We start from the raw sequence: 17,418 nt of genomic DNA, 5'->3' as shown, positions 1-17,418 counted from the left end.
AAATCTCCAAGTGGCCTCAGGGACTCTCAGAAAGCTAACAACTGACCTTCAGAGTGCTAACAACCTGATGACTGCAAAGAATATAAATCCTACTATTCTCCACCATTCAGTCAGAATTGAAGAAGCTTCTTGGATGAGAAATGAAATGTTTTCAAGGAAAAAAACCCAAGAAAATACAGTTGCCTTTTGAAAAGCACCTTTAGGTGGATGATGATGGTGATGACGACGACGACGACGATGTTGATAATTTCCTTCCATCTCTGCCATGCATGAACAGCAAAGCCCACATATACAGATCCTGAACCGACCACTTTATTATGTTCTAGCTATAATACAGAAATCTCCCCAGTCTGGCAGCTTACTCCTGGGAACAATTAGGTAAAGTTCCAAAGAAAGGTCAGACCTACCCCTTTGTGTAGAACTCCAGACTAACTCAGTGCTTGATTTTTCCTCTCTTCCAAGCTCCTCAGCATCAACTCCCAGCATTAGAACCTTTTCCAAAGTGTTGGGTGATGTTGTTGTTGTTGTTGTTGTTAGTTGCAAAGTCGTGTCCGACCCATTGCGACCCTATGGACAACGTTCCTCCAGGCTTTCCTGTCCTCTACCAGTTGGGTGATAATGAGTCTAAAGTAGAATAATTTAAGCCTGGTCATTTTTGCCTCAAATAAAATCTGAGGGTTGATTTATTCAGTGATCCATTGGTTTGTTTCCTTGGCTGACTGTGGTATTTCAGGAGTCTTCTCCCAAAAAAATGAATATTAATTTTTATACGAGTACAGTTAAGGGAGAGAAAGAACTCAATGTTACTTGGTTTTCATCAGAGCTGACAGATTAAGCTGCTTCTCCTCTTATATCCCAGGGATTAAATACAAAGAATGGTGACAAATTTAGGGAAGAAAATGATGGATCTGATCTCTCATCCTTTATAAATACTAAAATTTTGTTACATGTTCCAAAGTAGTCCTTATGGAAAAAATTCTGTTACAAGCCTGGAATGGATCTGTTTTATCCAAGGTCTGGAATGCTTTTCCTAATGTGGTTTTCACTTGTGAATTTTTTTTCATAATAAGTCACATCTTTTAGAAATCTTGTTCAATGCAATTACATCATTTTCATTATCATACCCATTACCACCATCTTCATTATCAATATATAATTAAGCTTATTCTAATTATCACTTTTGCTTCAAAAAGTCCAAAGAAATAGAGTTACAGCCCAGTGGAGTCACTGTCAAAAACTGAAATTAGGTTGTTGGTTTTTTTTCCCTACCAATTCCAGGGTGAGTTAGGAGAACTCAGAATCCACTCATTCTTCAATTATCTCTCTCTCTCTCCCTCTCTCTTTCTCTCACTGTATGGTATATTCACTGCAAAATCATTCCTATGAAACATGGCACTAAGCCAGTCAAGATATGTCCTGTCCTGTCCCAGTGCCTGGAGACTTTGCAGACTTGCATGGGAAAAACTAACTAATTTAATCCTGTCAAAATTGTGTGACTGTGGAAACTAGCATTCCTTAGATTTTTAATCTTTAATCTTGAATGGGATTGCACTTCCCTATTCAAGATTCATCTGTAATCCTGAGGGTTGTTTTGGAGTCACTGTTCTGCTTGAAGAGGTGGCAGCTGTGACCAAGATGGCCTTTGCAAAACTTTATCTTGTGCACCCATTGCAACCAGTACTAGATTGAGAGTCCCTTCAGATCATCACTCTTGTCCTAATGACCTAATGACTTGACTACTGCAATATTCTCTATATGGTATTGCCCATTAACACCACTCAGAAGTTTTAACTGGTCCAGAGTACAGTGATACATCCAGTATTGGACATGCCTCAATATGTCCATATGACAGCACTGCATGGTTATTGTGGAACTTCAAGGCACAATTATGGTTCTGCTTATCATCTGTAAAGACTTACATAGCATAGAGCATGTTATCTGAAAGACTCCCCTTCTGCCATGGTCTACTGATCCACTTAGCATTTATAGTGTTTATGTGCTCCAGAGTCCTCAATTAAACAATGCCAGCTATTGGGACCCAGGAAATGTGCCTTCTCTTTCATGGCATTTGCATTCTGAAATGAGATCTCCTCAAAGATTAATGTGACTCCCACTCCCATTGTAACAGTGTCTTGAGGTCCTTGAAAACTTGGCCTGGGGTAGAGGCCCCTTGTTAGACTAAACCTGTGTGCTGTTTGGACAAATGCTGATCTTTCATCCTTTATACTGTATTTTGTATGTTCTACTTTGGTGCTTTGTTTTAAATTGGGTGTGGCCCAAATCATTTTGGGGCTGTGTGATGCCTAAATCTAACTGAGTGAATGAGTGAATAAAAAATAAATAAATAAATAAAGGGTTTCTGAGAAAGAGGGGGAGAATCAGAGATAGTCTTGTAAAGAGCCTGTGATTTACTGATATGCCAGCATATTCAAGTTCATCAAAGTAATGATGAGTGATTTGAATTAAGATTTCTTAATCAGATTCTTTGCACATATTATAAAATGACAAGATTTTTTTTAAAAGAAAAGTTTTAACATATTAATGTAACACTATTTAGAGTTACCGAGAAATAAAAGCCCAGGGCGAGTTATACAGTACAATATAATATAGCATAATGTGTAGAGCCTCATTCTGCTCATTATAACAGAAATTAGGCAAAAGAAGATGTTGGAAACATCTGTATACCTATAGAGACAACAGTGAATGCTATTGTGTTGTCCATCTTAAAAAAGTGTTCATTTGTCAATCCAGTTGCCTTATATATAATATAAAAGTTGCCACATTATTTTCTGCCTCAGGCAAGAACTAGGCCTTCACAGCAAAGTGAGATTATGTCAGTATTTTTATGACACAAATTGTACATTACATACTTGCATCCTGATGCTACTACAATCATGTGGGTCAAATTTGTATCATGCTATACATTTTATTGCTTCCTCCTTTTGTGGATTCCTATGCCAGTTCTGGGTGTTTCTATTGGGTGCTTGAGAAGGCAAGAGTAGGTTTTATGTTTGCTAGGACTGATTTGGAATAGGCAGTTATAAAAGTTAACTGATAAAAATGAAGATTAGAAGATTAGCATCAGGCTACCTTGTTAAGTGATGTATAATGAGCACAGGGAACATATTTCAAACAATTAAGATTATCATTATAACTTTAAAATTGCTAATATGGCAAGACAATTCTTGATATGTTACTGACATTGGCTGTAGTCTGCTTATGTCATCTTGAAAGGAAGAAAAAAGACAGAAGACAAATCTTTGATTATCCCATGATTTATATTTTGCCAGCAAAGATGCCTTCAGTGGTGGGATTCAAATATGTGAACAACCAGTTCTCTGTGTGGATGCTGCTTCCGAAAGTCCATTCTGGGCCTGGGCAACAAAAAATAGCTACCGGTTCTGCCAAACTGGTGCGAACTGGCTGAATCCCACCACTGGATGCCTTGCAAGGACAATTATACAGATCAGTGATGGTGAACCTATGGTAGGCGTGCCAGAGGCAGCATGCTGAGCCCTCTCTGTGGGCACATGCCATCGCCCCAGCACATGTGGTCTCTAAATGTTTTCCATCAGTGGCCTAAGGCCAGCCAGAGGGGGAGGGAGGCGGGAGGCTTCTCTTTGGCACTGCTCACCTAAAATCAGATTAGGATGGGTAGAGTGGAGAACGGCGGGCCTGCAACCAGCCGGTGCCACTTGTTGTTTTTTCCTGGAGAGAGGCTGTCCCCTGCTTATACTCCTCCATGCTCTGTTGCGGGCTTCCTGATACAAGCTGCGGAAGGCACTGACAAAGCCTTGTGCACTGCAATCTCTCAAAATGATTCGCATTGTAAGTTCAGGAGGAGGGGCAGGATTCAGACTGGTGGGATACTTGATGATTAGTACTTGGTTCATTCTCTGGAAAGGACCATCTCAGGATGTGCAGCGTGCCTTCTAGTAATAACCATTACTCCAAAGAGTCCAAGGCAGGGGTGGGCAGGCATTTACAGTGCCTGGCTTGGCTCTTGCAGGCGGCGGCTTGCTTTGCTTCATGTGGGGCTGCCTTCTCAAACTCTGACTGTTCCAGCCCTGCAGGGCACCACCACTTGCTCTCAGCTGGGGCTGTTTTCGGGTGGGAACAGCTGGAGCGGGGGGCTCCTGCACAGTTCAGAGTGCCACAGCTGCCACTGCTCAGGGGCTGCCGAGGTGGAGGAGAAGGCCATCCACTCTCATAGCCCACTGCTGCCTGGGGCTTCTGCTCAAAGATGGCTGGCTCCATGGACTGGGAGACGCTGTCTCATGGGGGGTCTGGACCTGGACCGTCTGGCGATACTTACAGGACTATTTCCCCATCACAGTGAGCAGAGTAACCTGGAGGTTTCCACTGCTAGTGGAGGTATCGGACCTGGCATCCCTCCCCGTGAGCCACATTGAGGTGGCCACACCCACCCCAGCAATGCCCACCCAGTCTGCTGTGACCACCATAGCCATGACCACCCAATGGGCCATGCCCACCCCACACCCGTGATAAATAAGTGAGTTTTGGGTTGCAGTTTGGGCACTCGGTCTCTAAAAGGTTTGCCATCACTGATACAGATAATCTCATAATAATTGTTGCTATTGCCAAGACATATCTATAAAATCACAATAAACCAAGTCTAATTCTAAGGAGATTGTATTTATTGAGGATGAAAGAGCTTTCTCTAGGTTTAAAATGAATCTATTTCTTTCTCTTTATCTTTAATCTAACACGTGTAAAATGTACATGTAGTCCTTAATTTACCAACCCTACTGAGCCCAGAATTTTGGTCACAAGTCATTGAAGTCATTTAGTGGATTACCATGTGACCTGATTCAATTTTATGATCATATTTCCAATGGTTGTTAAGTGAATAACCATGGTCATTAAGCAATCCACGTGGTAATTGAATCCAGCATATCCAATGGATATTTTGTGTCATTTTTTGCCACAAAATTTCAGTCACATGAGTGAAGACATTGCAGCCAATCATTAATGCAAGCTGCTTGCCAGCTGTTTAAAATGTAATCATATAACTATGTGTATGTGTGGGGGGAGTTGGGTAAATGGGTGTGGCAGTTGTAGCTTGGAGGATGAGATGAGTTATTATAAAATCTGTCATAACTTTGAACAATTTTTAAGTGAAGACTGCTAGTTCTACGTATATATGGTTTGCTTGTTTGTTTTAAACAAGGTAAGATTAATTAGTGGGAGCTACAGTTTCTTTAAACAGGCAAAGGAACAAACATCCAATTTAAATAGAATACTGCAAACATTTGACATCTGAAGATTGTGTTTGGAATCACAAGCCTCTAGCACAGGGTTCTTCAAACCTGGCCCTTTTATGACTTGTGGACTTCAACTCCCAGAATTCCTCAGCCATGCCTGCTTTAGCATGATGCTTTCCAACAGGAGTAGTTCAGGACAACTCCTTATAGGTTTTGTTTGAATCTGACACGTCTCCAAGAATTGATGGTGCAAGCAATTTTGTAGGGGATCAGACAAGACAATCTCTTGTTCACTCCAAAGAAGGAGGATATTTTTTTAGATTTTTTTTAGTTCTTTTCTACAAAGAATACTGTAACCGAATGAATTTAATTTATCTGACCGGATGTTTTTTAGAAGATGTTAATATTACTGTTTTCCAAAATGGTCCTAACTTCTTTACCATTACTGCCTGGGTTAGTCTTTCTGCTGTCTGATATATAAAAAACATAATGACATTTTTGTCTCAATGGATATAATAACCAAACAAATAAAACATGACAGCTGAAGTTTAGTAAACTGCAGTACTTGCAACTTTAGTTAACTTGTGCCATGCTAAGGGCTAATTTCAAATATGGATTTTTCTGCTTCTGTGAGATTGGTACTAACAAAATTTAGATTTGATTTCAACCCTACATTCGTCTTTTTTTCAAAGACTACAGTATGTATTCTTTTGGAAGGAAAAAGCATCTTTTTCCATTTTGGGTTTCGTGTGAAGAATGTTTTTGATGTTTTGATGATTTCTAAAAAAAATCATCCAGTGGTTGGTTTGACTGTTGTGTTCCTTCTTGGAAGCAAAGTTTCAGCAACTATCATGATGAAACTATAATATTATTGATATTATACCTGAGTGACAAATTGACTTGAACCTCAATCAATTCAAGCTTACAAATGCTCAGGGATCAGTCACAAAAGCAAAGATATAGTATAGCTACCTAGCTATATAGTAAACTTGAAAGTCATTCCTACTAACCTCCATGGGTATTTTTTCTAATTAAATAGGGATTGGTTTTTATTCTTGATAACAAAAGGACATTCAGGATTGTGAAAAGGCCACCACAGACAGAATATTCAGTTACCATTCCTATTTCATACAGCCAATTCCATGAAATGTTTAATTGTGATTATCATTCAATATTGAATGAACAAGTGACAGCTTGGCATGGGAATTAACCTTTGCTCTCTAAATTGCTTTTTTATCATAGGTTAGTAGACTCAGTCTGCAGTTTCTATAGACTTGAATATGTTATATCTCTCAAACTACATTTAAAATGTATTTCTAGGATGAAGAAAAAAATACTTCTGTTAAAAAAAAATAAGAGAGGAAACAGACTGTACTTAATGGTCTAAAAGTTGTTGGGTTAGGTAAGCACAAATATAAGATAGCCAGGAATGCATTTAAAGCCTGATTTTTCAAGTAGTTTGTTAGCACTGAAAAATGGGGTTATGTGTTCAGATTCACTGCTTTCACTAAGACAAGAGAAAGATACTGGTTCCATTTATCACCAAAGTGTAGCAGCTTCTTCTAAGATAAGCAAACATTTTTGCTTGTCTACCTACCTTGTCTTCCTTTAAAATCCTATAAAATCAAAACACATTTTTGTCTTCTTGTGAGTATCTTTATGAGGTTTTTTTTATTTTTTTCATAGCTGATTGCACCTGGTGTGGTGTGTATAATAAAAACAAGCAATTTCTTGGCTATGAGTAGTAATAGATGGATTGCTAACAGCCCTTGGCTCAGAAGTGCATTGGAGTAAAGACACCAGAAATCTGTTGGATTATATTCTGACTCCTGATATTATTAAGCATTCTGCATTTCTGCTCACAAGATAATTAATATTTTAGCAATTATTAAAGCAAAAATCCTTGTGAGAGATAACATTTCAGTTCCAAAAGAAGAATAGTTCAATTCTCTGAAAAAAAAATTAAATTCATATATACAGATAGTTACTTTCAAGACAATTAATGCTTACAGGTATACAAACATCAAGGAAATGCTTCCAAAACTTTCTCACTAGGAAGACTGCTAGGTATGCCACCTTAAGATTTTGATCAAAAGGACAATATAAATCTAATAGATGGTCTAACAAAATATTATAATTCTAATATATAAAAAGAAAAATTAAATATTTTGTGCATGTATGTGCATGTGTATTCAAAAATTAGAGATAAGAATGGGAAAATCCCTCAAATGACAAACAACATTTTTCCCAATACTATTTGTTTTCTGTGGAGAAGCAGGAGAATTTCTCTTTTACATGCTGTGAGACCAGGATGGGTCTGGATGATAATACCAGCCCTTCCAGGTAAACCAAACAGAAACCACAACCAGATGAGCTAATTTGATTTATTGTAAGGCCACATTAACCGAAATGTGAAAATCTGAAAGTTCGGGTCTCCCGCTGTCTCTTTTTACAATCTGATTAAGTTGGATACATTCTGAGTTTCTTTATGTTATGTATTAAGCTTTATTGCAACACCTAAAGCTTTGTATAAGAGTCACCAGCAGGAGGCATTGAACTGTAACTGTTTTGGCAGGAAGCAATTCAGTGGGAAACAGAGGTTCAAACCGATTGGTTGGTTGAGCACCTGGCCAGATATATATAAGAGTGCAGGTAGCCCCTATTCCCCAGTACAGTCCCTTCCACCTAATAAAGAGCTGCTATGCTGTCCTCATCGTCTTGGTGTCCTTCCTGCTCTCCAGGACCCACTACAAAACAGTGGCAATGAAGGTGGGATCCTGCTTTGCATTAAAGAGCTGAATTCACGAGGGGACGGCTTCGCGTGCTGGAGAAAAGAGGCATCTTCCCCCCCCCTTCTACGGCCAGCTAGTCACCACACTAGCAGCCTCACATACTCAGAACCAACTGTCTGAGTCGGCGGAGCAGGATCCGAGAATAAGAGGAAAATGCCGAAGGTTGGCCAGCCCAGAGAATTCGACATCTGCCATCCCAAATGATGGTCATCACACATGGGGCGAGTCGAGAACTACCTCCAGGTGAACCAAATCACTGAGAACAGCTTAAAAGCAGCGACCTTGCTTTGCATAAGCAGTCCTGCCATATTCGATTTGGCCAAAAGCCTGTTCGCACCAACGCTGATCAATAACATGCCATACAAGGACCTTGTGCAAAAGCTGAACGGGCACTTCAAACTCTGAATGTCCGTGCTGGCATGGCGGTTCCAGTTTGACCAGAGGGTACAACAGCCGGGTGAATCTGCGTCATAGTTCATCGCGGCCTTGTGACAGGCCGCCCGCCTCTGCAAGTTCTCCAACCTGGACAAGAGACTACGAGATTGGCTTGTGTGCGGCCTAAGAGACAAGCGACTGCAACAGAGGCTCTTCGCAAGGCCCGATATCACCATCCAAGATGCCCAAGATGAGATCTTGGCCGACGAGGTGGCCGGAAGCACAGTACAAGCGGTCCAGACACCCCTGCACAAGGCCAACAAATTAGTAAACTATGAGGGTGTGGCATACAACGACAACACGGAGGAAGAGGAGACTGAGATCGATCTGGTCCGGAGGAGGCCTGAGCGATGGGAGCAGTGACACAAGCAAAGGGAAAGCCCACCAAAGGCAGCACTTGTCCCAAAATGTGGAGGCTGTGGCGGCAACCACGCATGGTTGAGCTGTAAGTTCCAGTTGGCCACGTGTCGGGTCTGTGGAAAATCAGGCCACATCGCAGCAGTCTGCCATAGCTGTCCCCCAGAGGGCCAACACAAGCAACAGCCAGAGGCCTCGTTGGAAAAAGGTACCAGGGCCCCAAGCCCAACCCATGTGGGGTTTTGTGAGAGCTGGAGGGCTGTCTGCTGAACTGGAGCCCACTGCCTGCTTAGGCCCAAGCTAAAACTGGAAGTCCATCTACAGGGCGTCCGTTGTAAAATGGAGCTAGACTCCGGCTCTGCAGTCTCAATTATTTCCTATGAGATATTTAAAATTGTTTGCGGCCGGAGCAAGCAGTGGGTTAAATTGAGGCCCTCTAGTATCCTGTTGACTGACTTCCAACACACCCCAGTAAAAATAAAGGGGGAGACCACCATTTCCATGTGGTTTAAGAGGTTTCAGGGGCACTTGGATGTTATCGTAGTCAAAAGCTGTAGAACCAGCTTAGTCAGGTTGGACTGGTTTGAGGCATTAGGCATAGTAATATCCGGCATCCATAGGATGCAAGGATACAACATCGAATCTGTCTACAAAGAGTTTGCAGACGTTTTTGTTAACAAGCTGGGAAGGTACACAGGGCCCCCTATCTCATTTAAATTAAATCCCAGTGTCTTACCCATTAGAATCAAACCCAGGAGAGTCCCCTTCACACTCAAACACAAAATAGAAAAGGAGCTAGATAAGCTAGAGGAACAGGGGGTCCTGCAGCCAGTACACGGGCAGGAGTGGGAGACCCCAATTTTCACCCCCCTCAAAAGTAACGGGGAGATCCATATCTGCGCTGATTATAAATGTACATTAAACAAGGCCCTTAAGCAGCACGCTTACCCGGTCCACACGTTCAGCCACGTTCTCGCTTCCCTCCAAGGCGGCACCATCTTTGCTAAACTAGATCTCTTGCAGGCATATCAGCAGCTGCCAGTCACCATGGAAACTGCTGAAGCTCAAACAATTGTAACGCAAAGGGGAGCCTTCAGAGTCAACCGCCTGCAATTCGGCGTAAGTGTGGCACCTGGGATTTTTCAGGAGGTAATGGAGCGAACACTTAAAGGAATTCAAGGTGTTTGCCCTTATTTCGATGATGTCCTCATTTCAAGAGACACGGAAGAAGTGCTGGCAGACAGACTTAGGGCAGTCTTAAATAGGCTTCGTTCTGCAGGTCTCAAGCTAAAAAGAGACAAATGCAGCATAGGGGTTGCATCCACAGAATTTTTGGGGTTCAGGATAGATGCCAGTGGGATTCACCCCACAGAATCCAAAATGAAGGCAATCAAGATGGCCCCAACTCCCAAAAACAAGGCTGAACTGAAAGCCTTTTTGGGATTATTAAGATTCCCCCACAAGGGGGAAGAAACCCTAAGACGTTCCTCTTGGTCCCATAGGCCACCCGCGTACCTCACAGACTATGTGCGCAAATAAGGGAAGCCGGGTGGCTGGGTCAATTGGGAAGTTATTTGTCATGAACGTACGTTCATTGTTGTGTATATAGTTCCATCCTTAAGGGGGAAGGGGTGTTTTGTATTAAGCTTTATTGCAACACCTAAAGCTGTGTATAAGAGTCACCACCAGGAGGTGTTGAACTGTAACTGTTTTGGCGGGAAGCATTTCGGTGGGAAACAGAGGTTCAATCTCATTGGTTGGTTGAATACCTGGCCAGGTACTGGCCAGGTATATATAAGAGTGCAGGTAGCCCCTATTCCCCAGTACAGTCCCTTCCACCTAATAAAGAACTGCTATGCTGTACTCATCGTCTCGGCGTCCTTCCTGCTCTCCAGAACCCACTACACAACACTTTATGCAGTTGCAGGCTCTTCCCATCTGATTGTTAGCCAGCATGTCTCCCGTTTTCCCATCTCCCAAGGTCAGTCCAACCTACCATTACAGATAAGCATTCTTACACATCTCACCACCATTCTCATTTCTCTCCAAAATAGCACTTTAGGACTTTTGGAGAGAGGCTGAGTAGGAATGAAATATTTTACCCCTAAGATGTTCCCTTGTTATTAAATTCACTTTTAAAAACTAGAGAAAAACAGCTTCTGCAGGCTTACAGGCTACAATAACTTGAAGATAATGCTTATATTGTTTGGGATGGGTTATTACAGATCCACATGACCATAATAATTTTATTTTCTCTCTTGTTAAGCAAATGAGTTGTTTACTGTTATTACAATCTAAAGTTTCACCTCTATGAAATGTTGAACTACATCCTGGCACAGGATGAGATGCCTGGTCCAAAGACCTGGTTAGGATGGAGAAAAGTCCACATATCAGCAAATAATAAAAATAAGATTTAAATATTCAAAATGTTAAAGCTGTAAATTGCAAGCCTGTGATATTATATAAATGTCTAATGAAAGAAACAATGTCAATATGTTGCCAAAAGCACAAAAGAAAAATGAAACAGGAAAGAAATTTTAAATAAAGTCCATGCCATAAAACCAATAATTATAATAATTTCATTTCAGTACATTGCTCAGTGAATTCATTACTGAGTTGAGATTAACAGCTTTCATATTTACCTACGGCTATTAATCCTTCTCATTAGTCATTAATCCCTATAAACATGGCTGCAAACATTATAATACAATTGATGGAGCAGCTGACTAAATTAATGCACATATCTTAAGGCAAACATAGGCTTCTATTCTCCGCTTTTCCTACAATTTTCTCATAAATCAGAAAAGACTGAACTAAACAGATAAATATAAATGCTTTGCTAAATGCTTTAAGCAATATATCCTCTCTTTTCAGCTCATGTACTGGGTTTTAAGATAATTTCACCAATATAAATTAAAACAATTTTAAGATCAGTGCATTAATTTCACTAGTATAAATTAAAACAATTTATGAGTAGTGTGTTATGCTTGGTTTTGTTTTCTTATGATATGTACATAGACAGTGTAGCAGATATTAAACACACTGAGGAAAAAACATATTATATTCAAACATTTAACATTCTATTTAAAAAATAGAAAGAATGTCAACCACAACTAGAAAATTAGCACAATAGTTTCATTGTTGCTCCTAGTTGCGAAGTCGTGTCTGACCCATCATGACCCCATGGACAACGTTCCTCCAGGCCTTCCTGTCCTCCACCATCTTCTGGAGTCCATTTAAGCTCACGCCTACTGCTTCAGTGACTCCATCCAGCCACCTCATTCTCTGTCGTCCCCTTCTTCTCTTACCCTCAACCTTTCCCAGCATTAGGCTCTTCTCCAGTGAGTCCTTCCTTCTCATTAGGTGGCCAAAGTATTTGAGTTTCAACTTCAGGATCTGGCCTTCTAAAGAGCAGTCGGGGTTGATCTCCTCTAGGACTGACCGGTTTGATTGTCTTGCAGTTCAAGAGACTCGCAGGAGTCTTCTCCAGCACCATAGTTCAAAGGCTTCAATTTTTTGATGCTCAGCCTTTCTTATGGTGCAAATTTCACTGCCATACATTGCAACTGGGAAGACCATAGCCTTGACTATACGCACTTTTCTTGGCAGGGTGATGTCTCTGCTTTTTTGTATGCTGTCTAGATTTGCCATGGCTTTCCTCCCAAGGAGCAAGCGTCTTTTAATTTCTTGGCTGCAGTCCCTGTCTGCGGTGATCTTGGAACCCAGGAAAATAAAATCTGTCACTACCTCCATTTCTTCCCCATCTATTTGCCAGGAATTGAGAGGGATGGATGCCATGATCTTGGTTTTCTTAATGTTATGTTTCAACCCAACGTTTGCACTCTCCTTCTTCACTCGCAACAAGAGGCTCTTTAGTTCCTCTTCACTTTCTGCCATTAGAGTGGTATCATCTGCATATCTTAGGTTGTTGATATTTCTTCCGGCAATCTTAATTCCAACTTTTGATTCATCTAGCCCTGCCTTTCTCATCATGTGTTCTGCATATAAGTTAAACAGGTGGGGTGACAGTATACAGCCTTGCCGGACTCCTTTCCCAATTTTGAACCAATCAGTGGTTCTGTGTCCAGTTCTCATTGTTGCTTCTTGACCCACATATAGGTTTCTCAAGAGATAAATAAGATGGTCTGGTACTCCCATCTCTTTAAGAACTTGCCACAGTTTGTTGTGATCCACACAATCAAATGCTTTAGCATAGTCAATGAAGCAGAAGTAGATGTTTTTCTGGAACTCCCTTGCTTTCTCCATCATCCAGCATATGTTAGCAATTTGATCTCTAGTTCCTCTGCCTCTTCGAAATCCTGCCTGTATTTCTGGTAGTTTTCGATCCACATACTGCTGGAGTCTAGCTTGTAGGATTTTACTAGCATGAGAAATGAGTGCAATGGTGCGATAGTTTGAAGATTCTTTGGCACTGCCTTTCTTTGGAATTGGAATGTAAACTGATCTTTTCCAATCCTGTGGCCACTGTTGAGTTTTCCAAATTTGCTGGCAAATTAAGTGTAGCACTTTTATTGCATCATCTTTTAAGATTTTGAATAGCTCAGCTGGAATACTGTCACCTCCACTAGTTTTGTTGTTGCTCAGTTTTTCTAAGGCCCATTTCACTTCACATTCTAAGATGTCTGGCTCGAGGTCAGTGACCACCTCATTATAGTTATCAGGGATGTTAAGCTCATTCTTGTATAGTTCTTCTGTGTAATAATAATAATAATAATAATAATAATAATAATAATAATAATAATAATAATAATAATAATGTTGAAAGGCACCTTGGAAGTCATCTAGTCCAACCCCCTGCTCAGGCAGGAAACCCTATACCATTTCAGGCAAACGGCTGTCCAGTCTCTTCTTAAAAACTTCCAGTGTTGGAGCATTCACTACTTCTGGAAGCAGGTTGTTCCACTGGTTAATTGTTCTATCTGTCAGGAAGTTTCTCCTTAGTTCTAGGTTGCTTCTCTGCTTGACTAGTTTCCATCCATTGCTTCTTGTCCTGCTTTCAGGTGCTTTGGAGAATAGCTTGACTCCCTCTTCTCTGTGGCAGCCCCTGAAATATTGGAACACTGCTATCATGTCACCCCCCACCCTTCTCTTTGTTAAACTACACATACCCAATTCCAGCAACCGTTCCCTATATGTTTTAGCCTTCAGTCCCCCAATCATCTTTGTTGCTCTTCTCTGTACAAAATCTGTAATTTTGCCACCTCTTCTTAATCTCTTCTTCCTCTGTTAGGTCCCTGCCATTTTGGTCCTTTATCATGCCCATTTTTGCATGAAACGTTCCCTTCCTCTCTCCAATTTTCTTGAAGAGATCTCTAGTCCTCCCTATGCTATTCTTTTCTTATATTTCTTTGCACTGTTCATTTAAGAAGGCATTCTTATCTATTTTAGCTATTCTCTGAAATTCTGCATTCAGTTGGGTGTATCTTTCTTTTTCTCCCTTGCCTTTTGTTTCCCTTCTGTCCTCATCTATTTGCAAAGCTTCCTCAGACAGCCATTTTGCTTTCTTGCATTTCTTTTTCTTTGGGATGGTTTTGGTTGCTACCTGTTGTACAACGTTGCGAACCTCCATCCATAGTTCTTCAGGCACTCTGTCTATCAGATCCAATTCCTCAAATCTATATAGTTTCATTACACTAATAATTTTACACAATATGTGCTTCCTGTCAAAATTAAGAGAAATTAAACAGGAACAAGTGAATTTAATTAACTACAGAAAAGCATAACATTAAAGTGACATTTTTTAAAAAAGAGAATAGATTCAGATACACTTGTTCAAATCTACATCACTAATTATAATAGCTTATAATTATTATAATTATTAGCTATATCAACAGATGAGGTTTCTACATCTAGTGCTATCACAGAATATGGTATATTTATTCAGAATGTATATTAGAAATTCAGACATATTTTATTACTTAGTTCAGCCTATGTTAGCGAGCTTGAACGTAATAAATACATAAAAGTCATGAAAACATAGACAATCCTTTTTTATATGTCATTTGGGCACACCCTAAACTTCTATGGAGTAAGGAAATGCACAGCCAACAGCATAAGGGATCATGTAGAACTTCTGGTTGGACTTCAGATGCATCCTCTGGTGTAGGAGAGGGTCAGACTGTTATAAGTAGCTCCCTGCCAAAGAAACAGAGCTTACATCATGACCTAGTCTGCAGATACTACTAAATTTAAGCTCTGTCATACTTTAGGCCATGCACATATCTACTCTTCAGACTCTTAATCTATATTCAGGAATATACTTCTTGGAAGAAGACTGATAGTCAGGACAGAAGCAGATTAGTTTCATTAACATGGACAGAATGAAGCCCTATAAGCACCAAAGTTCTGCTTATTACATAATACATCAATTAAAGTCTAAAAACAGGTCTGTGCTTCAGGTTAGACTTATTCATCCTGCCTTTCTTAGTCAATGAATAGTTAGCCATTCTCTTAAAGGCTATGGGAAGCAGCTAGGATAGATTGACATAACTGTTCTCATAAGCATCAGAACTTCTGTTTCCTCTCATACCAGCTTTATGCATTACAACCTCTGCTAATTAGTGAACATAATATCAACACTGATTGAGATGCTTATAGCTCCATAGAAGTCTTCAGAAGGTTATGTAAGTAAATGTATATGTATACACTTTTCTACTCAGTGGTGATTCTGATGATTCTTAGTTTGGAACCAATAATATAGTTTAAGAAAAATAATCTGTATCCATAAACTGTATTCATAAATCATTGTAAATAACTTTCAATAGAAATATGCCACAGCTGCTAATAATTTTCCAGATGTTATTAAACAATAGCCCCCAGCAGTTGGTATAGCTAACGCTCTAATGCTGGACCATTTCAATGTTTATCACATTATAGGTGAAGATTGACTGATCAGCTGAACAAGCAGATAATACAGTATAAGAGGAAAATAAGGAAGCCATGAAACACACAAAGATGGACAGGAATTGTCAGTGACGGGAAATTAAGGGGTAGAAATTAACAATTTTTACCACTAAGCCACTTATTGATACCTTAAGTAACAAAAGTGAAGATAAAGGAGCCATAACCTGTAGTCATGACCTTAACATTTGTGGCCTGTCTTAAAATAACTTGGCATATAGTAGCAGCAAATACAAATCTTTGATAATCCTTGGGGAAAAGGGATTGGAAAGGCAAAAAAGATTAACACTTACCAGATCTACAAAAAATGGCAAGCTACAATAGAAAAACATAGAAGTGCTCATTTCAAAGACAAGGGAATAAGCTCTGTTCCATTTGAAGGAACACAGATACTACAGAATAAAGTGGAAAGAAAGCAGATTCCAGACCTCAAAGGGTACATGGCTGCAACCTTCAAACAGAAAAGAAAAGAGTCATAGTAACTGGTGACTTACTACTATGAAAACCAAACTAAATGTAGAGCAACTGATCCTATTGGTTTTTTGGAATGGGACATTTAGGCACAGACCCTTGGCCACACCTTTGGCCAGAAGGTGGCAAGCAACAGGGAGAAAGCAGAACTATTTAACTCGTTTTTTGCAACTGTCTTTACACAAAGGGAAAAAACAATCCAACCTACCAAAACCAGTGCCATAAAAAACAGAATAGAAACGCAAGTTAAGATAGGCAAGAAAATGGTAAGTGAGCACCTGTCCAGCCTAGACGAGTTTAAATCACCAGGACCAGATGGATTACACCCCAAGATTCTCAAGGAACTGGCAGACATGATCTCAGAACCACTGAACTATATTTTTCAAAGATCCTGGAGCACTGGGGAACTACCAGAGGACTGGAAGAGAGCTGATGTAGTTCCCATCTTCAAAAAAGGGGAAAAAAACAGATCCAGGAAACTACAGACCTATCAGCCTGACCTCAATACCTGGGAAGATTCTGGAAAAGATAATCAAACAACAAATCAGTGAACATCTTGATGTGAACAAAGTTATCACTAAAAGCCAACATGGGTTTGTCAAAAACAGATTGTGCCAGACAAACCTTATTGCATTCTTTGACCAAGTGACAAAACTAGTGGACCAGAGGAATGCTGTAGATATAATTTACTTGGATTTCAGTAAGGCATTTGATAAAGTAGATCACAACCTACTACTTAATAAGATAGAAAAATGTGGGTTAGATAGCATCACCACCAGATGGATTCGTAGCTGGCTGACAGGCCGTACTCAGCGTGTGGTCCTCAATGGAACTGCATCTACATGGAAGGAAGTGTGTAGTGGGGTGCCCCAGGGCTCTGTTCTGGGCCCAGTGCTCTTCAACATCTTCATCAACGATTTGGATGAGTGGATAGATGGGGAACTCATCAAATTTGCAGATGACACCAAGCTGGCACGAATAGCCAATATTCCAGAAGATAGGCTTAAGATACAGGAGGATCTGGGCAGACTCGAACACTGGGCACTATCTAACAAAATGAAATTCAATGGTGAAAAAAGTAAGGTTCTGCATTTAGGCAAGAAAAATCAAATGCACAGGTATAGTATAGGTGGTACCTTGCTCGATAGTAGTAACTGTGAGAGGGATCTCGGAGTCCTAGTGGACAATCACTTAAATATGAGCCAGCAGTGTGCTGC

This window comes from Vipera ursinii, assembly GCF_947247035.1.
Source record: "Vipera ursinii genome assembly, chromosome: 7".
Taxonomy (NCBI): Eukaryota; Metazoa; Chordata; class Lepidosauria; order Squamata; family Viperidae; genus Vipera; species Vipera ursinii.
The sequence above is the reverse complement of the archived record's forward strand: the minus strand, read 5'-3'. Positions refer to the sequence as shown.